The sequence below is a fragment of the Myxocyprinus asiaticus genome, chromosome 33 (assembly GCF_019703515.2).
Source record: "Myxocyprinus asiaticus isolate MX2 ecotype Aquarium Trade chromosome 33, UBuf_Myxa_2, whole genome shotgun sequence".
Taxonomy (NCBI): Eukaryota; Metazoa; Chordata; class Actinopteri; order Cypriniformes; family Catostomidae; genus Myxocyprinus; species Myxocyprinus asiaticus.
This window is the reverse complement of record NC_059376.1, coordinates 21548707-21555948: the sequence shown is the minus strand read 5'-3', so window position 1 is coordinate 21555948 and position 7242 is coordinate 21548707. Positions and strand designations below refer to the sequence as shown.

The 7242-nt window shown below is 42.0% G+C and overlaps 1 long non-coding RNA gene across 1 annotated transcript; it reads left to right on the top strand.

The window, feature by feature from the left end:
• The first annotated feature begins 413 nt into the window (after positions 1-413).
• Positions 414-6934, top strand: LOC127424392 (uncharacterized). Its single transcript, XR_007894465.1, has 3 exons — positions 414-958; positions 3381-3554; positions 5995-6934. It is a non-coding gene; the product is annotated as an uncharacterized LOC127424392 (long non-coding RNA).
• The last annotated feature ends 308 nt before the right edge of the window (positions 6935-7242 follow it).

Here is a 7242-nt window from a genome sequence, read left to right as displayed (position 1 = left end):
ATCCACAAAACGCATAACATTAGATTAATTTTAAAATCCTCTAAACCATATTTCTTTCTTTTGAAAATATCTTTATTAGAAACTGTATTAAAGTCATAAACAAAACTTTAGAATAACCACTAAAGATTTTTGAAGTTTTTCTTATTAGAGCCTATATGTTCACCCTTTATCATATATATATATATATATATATATATATATATATATATATATATATATATATATATATATATATATATATGGCTCATATAATGGAAAACGGCCATGTATCAGTCACTAATGAACACATTTCTTTAATATGAGCTGTGGCAGTCAGCAACTTTGCCAGAACCGAAAAGCTACGATGGACACGAGACTGCTGACATCTTCCTTTGTGTAATAATTTCTTTTTAAAGTGATGGAGTCTATCTTTGAAATGGAAATGCCTTCTCAGCTGAAATAAGGAAAGAGACAGATATTTTTGGATCAAACTTTGAACCCCATTTGGGAAGACAGAAAAGGGGCTGGACTGATGGACCGTCAACAATAATGTCATAGAGTTTTTTTCCATGTCAGTGACCTCACTTCTGGCTGGGCTTCTTTCAGAAATATCCTCATTCAAGTAATCTACTTATGCCATGTTTATAGAGAGAGCAAAGCAGGACCCAAACGCAGGGAGGCAATAAAACGGGCTTTAATAAATAAATCAAACAAAGTACAAACCAAAAAATCTCACAATGGAAAAAAAACGATAGAATTCAAACACTGGCAAATGAATACTCAGAACAAGACTGAAGTAAACAACAGCAACCGACCAACTGGAGATACACACGACAAAGCACAATGATAACAAACGATTCGAACCAGGACTAGGGGATCTTAAGAAGGAAAGGGTTGATAGGGAGCAACCTGCTGCCGCTGCTGATGGATTAATTGGAGAACGAGCTGTTGTCTGGATACCTGCAAGACACAAGAGGGAGTGAGAGACAAACCCAACACAAGAAAACACTCAGAGAGACAGGCAGACAGTCAGGAGAGGCACAGTCAGGCCAGACTGTGACAACATAATAATAACATTGCAATTATTATGGCTGTTAAATGTTTATGAAAGAAGGCATATAGATGACGATGAGGGGATTATCTAGTTTACAATAGCCTTTAAAGGGTTATATTACCCAAAAATGAAAATTCTGTCATCATTTAAACACCCTGATGTCGTTCCAAACATGTATGACTAAGGCTACTTTCTTTTTGGAACACAAGAGAATGACCACAAGAAATTTTGAAGAATGTTGACGCTGCTCTTTTTCCACACAATGAAAGTGAATGGGGACTGGGGGTGTCAGTGCCTAACATTCCTTCTTTTGTGTTCCATGGAAAAAAAGAGAGCCTGATCTCATGAACTCATTACCTGACCGTGGCAACATTTTTGCAAAACGTTATGTGCATTGTTACGTTTTGCTGCAGTTTCCTAGTGAAATGTCCAGTGGGGGGTGCCAAAAGCGAGTGAAATGGTGTCGTAATCAGACAAGGTTTTTAAGGTGAATGTTATATCGAAGTTTTAATGAGTAAAATGTACAGTAACTCCCTAACCTAAAACTTTAGCATAAACCTAACCAAAAGCGTCCTAAAAACAAATGAGAGTTTAACAAAACAGACATCCTCACACTTAACCAACACCTAAAGCTAACTGATAGTGTCCAAAAACAAAATGCAAAATGAAAAGCAAATTTTCTGAAGCAACACATCATTTTGTGTCGCTTTTATGACACTTTAATGTCACGTGTCAGTTTGTGTGTTTGGCTGAGACTGAAGTGCGGTCTGCCAAGTTCAAAGGCCAACACTCTATCAGGTGTGCTACCATGGAAGCTAATGACATAAGAATAAGTGTGTAAATGTAGGTGAGTCTGTAACATAAGCGGTATAAATCGTTTTTCAAATAATGCGTTATAGTGAAAGTGTTTTGATATCATAACATAGCAGTGTGTGAGTAACAGTGCAAAAAAAAAAGTGTTTATGAAGTCATAATCAGCTGTTGACCTCATAATTTGTTTGACTGTGAATAAAAAAATGCACAGTTGTTGTAGCGCCTCTAACGTTAATTTCACCAGGAAACTGCGAAAAAACACAGAACGCGGCAAGCAAAATGTAATTTGCAAAATTATGTTATAGAAACATTCGTATGAGACTAAGTTGAAGAAAAAAAAATATACAGTTTTGGAACAACATGAGGGTGAGTAAATTTTCATTTTCATTTGATTTTTCATCCCTTTATGCAAATATTTTCATCACAAAACATGAAGCAATTCTCATTATTTTTAAGTATTTAAATCAAAAAGCTTTTTCAAAAGGTTTTGTATCTTTCTCATGTGATTTAGCAATACATCTGGTGCTCAATCTATCAAACATGAGATTTACTTATGGATATTAGCATTGTATTTAGTCTTTACACTTAGTTCATGTACTGTAGGTTCAATCACAGTGGAGTGTGGAATTTTCCCTACAGGACTTTTTGTATCCACACAAACCCTGACCTCAGCCGAGACCACAGGCAGCTCGATGCGAAAGACAGAGAATTCTGGATCATGGCAAGACCTAAATTAAATTAGCCTGTTGTTGTATTTGTGTGAAATGGCAGGTCTGATACTTTCTTCATAATTCAGAGACTTCTTTTAGCAGATGTTACATAACATGTCCTCTTAATTAGTCTGCTCAAAATCAGCCTTGACATTTTAAACTACCTAAATTACTCCTCATAACATTTACCTCTGGTTTTACAGAACAGCTAACCTGAACTGTGGCTGCTCACTTCTGTTCAAGAACATACAGAAGAATGAAAAATGATTTTTCATCCTCTCAGGAGCACATAGTGGTAGCTCTGTTTTCCCCAAAACCACATGCTTCAACCTGTATTTAACTTGACACATAGAAAACAGGACAGGAATCTTCAGACTAAATAGTTTGGTTTTTCAGTGAGTCTCACTCACATGTGTCTGCAGGCTGCTCAGTGGTTCCAATAATAGGCTAGCACACTGATGCAGGGGAGCAAGACTCTCTGTTTTTATCCTGGTCTGTCTAACACTGATGAACTGGGTGACATAGATTTCTGAAACCACACTACATAAACCCCAAGATAGTATTTATTTATTTATTTTTTTACACAAGAAAATAGTTAAATAGGTCACTGGATAAAAATAATCCCACCGTGCTTTGAAAATAAATATGTGAGAACAAGAGGGCTGGCTTCTCTCTCTCTCCCTCTCTCTCTCTCTCTCTCTCTCTCTCTCCCCCTCTCTCTCCTCCATCACCCTCTCCTTCCCCTCATCCTGTTCTGGTTCCCCGGTCCTGTGGACCGTTCAACCTGCCAGTTAACCCTAACCCTCTCTGCTCTCCCCCCACAGGCTGGTGAATCCGCTGCCGCAGGTGTGGGCATGAAGTCTTGGCCGGTCTGCTGGAGCTGTGGGGAACCTGGGCACTTCCAGGACCGATGCCCTGCAACGGAGGTGGAGACATAGGTCCGGGTCCCCGACACGCCACAGGCTGCCCCCGATTGAGCAGGAGCATACTGGATACCTGTGAGTATTAATGGGGGTACAAACCAAGCCTTGGTGGATTCAGGTTGTAATCAAACCTCCATTCACCAAAGCTTGGTTCAGTCCAAGGTTTTGGATACAAGCTGGCGGGTGAAGGTAAGGTGTGTGTGTGGGGATATTCAAAATTACCCTTTTGTGACAGTCATTGTCAATTTCGGGGACAAAGCATAGTGTTGAGACTGCGGTTAGTCCCCGCCTCTCCCATCCACTAATCTTGGGTATGAATTGGCTGGAATTTACTACTTTATTAAGGAGAATATGTGTGGATGGGTCCTGCAACAAAGCATATCGTGTGTGGTGTGTGATTCGCTGGCTGGTGCCAGGGCTGTCTACATCAGCTCCACATCTGGAGGACGTAAGAGAGGGGGAAGTCTCGGCTTCCCCAGCCCTTAGAGGATTGCCTGCAGGGGATTTCCCTCTGGAGCAGATGCGAGATGAGACCCTTAGGCATGCCTTTGACCAAGTGAAATTGATTGATGGTCAATGCTTCCAGCCAGACATTGCACTCGCATATCCATATTTTTAAATTATCAAGGATGTTGTATCGAGTGATGCAGGACACTCAGACAAAGGAGAATACAACCCAACTGTTAGTACCGAAGGGCCATCGGGAAATGTTATTCCAGATGGCTCATTATAATCAGATGGCAGGTCACTTAGGGCAGGAAAAAACACTGAACCATCTAATGGCCCGTTTCTATTGGCCGAGCATTCGTGGGAATGTTCGCAGGTGCTGTGCGGCATGCCGTAAATGTCAGCTGGTGAATCCACCGGCCACCCCAAGAGCGCCATTGCGCCCCTTCCATTAATCGAGGTCCCCTTCGAAAGAATTGGTATGGACCTCGTCGGGCTATTAGAGCGGACTGCACGCGGGTATCGCCTTGTGTTTGTTCTGGTGAACTACGCAATGTGATATCCAGAAGCAGTGCCTCTGCGCAACATTTCAGCGTGAAGTGTTCTTCAGCACTCTTCAGAATAATCTCCCGAGTGGGGATTCCAAAAGATATCCTCACTGATCAGGGCACTACGTTTATGTCACATACACTACGAACTGTACGATTTATTGGGGATTAAATTGATTCTGACCAGCGTTTGCCACCCCCAAACGAACGGCTTGGTTGATCAATTTAATCAGATACTAAAGAAAATGATTCATAAGTTTGTGCACGAAGACGCTCGAAATTAGGACAAGTGGCTCGAGCCCCATTATTCACAGTTTGAGAGGTCCCGCAAGCCGCCACGGGGTTCTCCCCATTTGAATTATTGTACAGGCTTTGACCGTGTGGTGTGCTCTACGTCCTACGGGAAAATTGGGAGGAGGGACCTTCATACAGCAAAAACAAAATTCAGTACGTTCTTGACCTGAGAGCAAAACTCCACACACCGGGGCAATTAACACAGGAGAATTTGCTCCAGGCTCAAGAACATCAAAGCCGGCTGCATAATAGGGGTACTCGGCTATGGGAATTTGCACAGGAGTTAGTTTCCTGATGGTGAATCCGCTCGATGTGTATTACTCCCCACATCGAGCTCTAAATTACTTGCCAAGTGGCAAGGGCCCTTTGAGGTCACACGGCGAGTTGGGGAAATCAATTATGAGGTTAAACTAATGGATAGAGGCGGAGCACGTCAGATTTACCACCTCAACCTCCTAAAACCGTGGAGAGAGGTGGTCCCCATGACTTTGGCGATGGTGGTTCCGGAGAGGGAGGAGCTCGGACAGGAGGTGAACTTAAAAGCCACCGACCGAATCACCCCGTTCACTTGCGGAGACCACCTCTCGTGTCACAAGTCATGGAGGTTGCTAGGTTGCAAGATCATTTTCCAACGTGTTCTCACCTCTTCCCGGTCATACGAAACTCATAGAGCACCATATCGAAATGACCCCTAACCTCGATCGATTAGGCGCATCTCACTTTTATTCGACACTGGATTTGACAAAGGGATATTGGCAGATCCCTTTTACTCCTATGTCCTGTGAAAAGACGGCATTTTCCACATCGTTCAGATTATACCAATTCGTGATGCTTCCATTTGGTTTGTTCGGGTCCCCAGCTACGTACGGCTCATGGACTGAATCCTCAGACCGCGTGCTTCATACGCTGGGCGGGTGGAAGTATGGTATCTGGGCTTCCACTTGGGTCATGGGTAGATGCGGCCCCAAATTGATAAAACCGCAGTGATTGCAGCCTGCCCGAAACCTAAGACCAAAAAGAGGTGAGACAGTTCCTTGGGCTGGCTGGCTATTATCATAAGTCTGTGCCGAATTATTCGACCATCACCAGCCCGCTGACCGATCTCACTAAAAAGAGGGCACCAGATCCAGTCCAGTGGTTCAGCAGGCATTCACGCAGGTGAAAGCTGCACTTTGTGGTGGGCCCCTCTTGCACTTCCCTGACTTATCTTTATTTTTTTTTTGTAGACAGACATGTCGGACAGGGGGTTGGTGGCTGTATTATCCCAGATAGTGAAGGGGGGGCAGCACCCCTTGCTGTACATCAGTCGGAAGCTCTCGGTGCAAAAGACGAAGTACAGCATGATTGAGAAGGAGTGCCTGGCCATCAAATAGGCGGTCCTCACCCTCCGGTTCTACCTGCTTGGGAGGGCCTTCACCTTCTGTTCGGACTACACCCTGCTCCAATGGCTCCATGGCATGAAGGATGCCAACACGCGGATCACCCATTGCTATCTGGCTCTCCAGCTTTTTAAGTTCAAGGTGGACCACAGGCCTGAATTTTCTCAATAAAATCACTTTGTGCCCTAGTCTGTAGTGTGGGACCTGACAGATTCATTATACTTATCTATAACTAATCCTAATAGCACTTATAATACTATGTATCTTAATTACTATATTCTATGCATTCAGAAACATGCAAGCTGCTGCAAACTGCAAAGTGATAAGGCTGTTGTACAGGAGATCTGAATATGACTCATGAAGCCTGATTATTTGCACAATGCAATGGCCCAAAATGGCATTGATACACTGACTAAAGAAATTACCACTCCCTAAATAACTGCCAACACATGCAGTTTTACAAAGCCTGTTAATTATATAGACAAAGTGCACAATGGGTAGCTAAAAATGAATTGAAAATGTTAAATATCTCTTGAAAGGGCAAATAAAAGATTATTTTGAAATACTTACTGCCTCTACTGAAAACATCACTTATGAAATAACATTTGAATAGTTGTGGGAGGCCATAAATTGTAAGCACAAGAGACAAGTTAAAACAGCACTGTGAGAAGCATACATCACAGTCTGCCTAAATTCACCTTTGCTTTTTATTGTACAATGATGATGTGCTACACAATGCCGTGGGAGGTTTCATGTAGGGCCTTTTCATCAACTTGATGTTTATTTAGGTCAATTGAAAGAGCTTTGTTTTTCTGTTTTTCTGTGTTTATATTTTATTTCACAATTACAACTAAATTGACATTCTCAGTTTTGTTTCTTCATGTGTCCCTTGATATCTTGTCCACACAAATCCAGAGTAGTAGAGAAAAATTAAGAAAGTCTAAACCTGGTCCAAAATATTGCTTAGGTTTTATTTAATCAATATGACAATATCAGTGCAACAGCAGCCGGATTTAGTCCTTCACATAAACAAGTCTATTGTAACAATAGTTTACATAGGTTTACAATCATAAGCCAGGAACAAGTTAGTGCTTG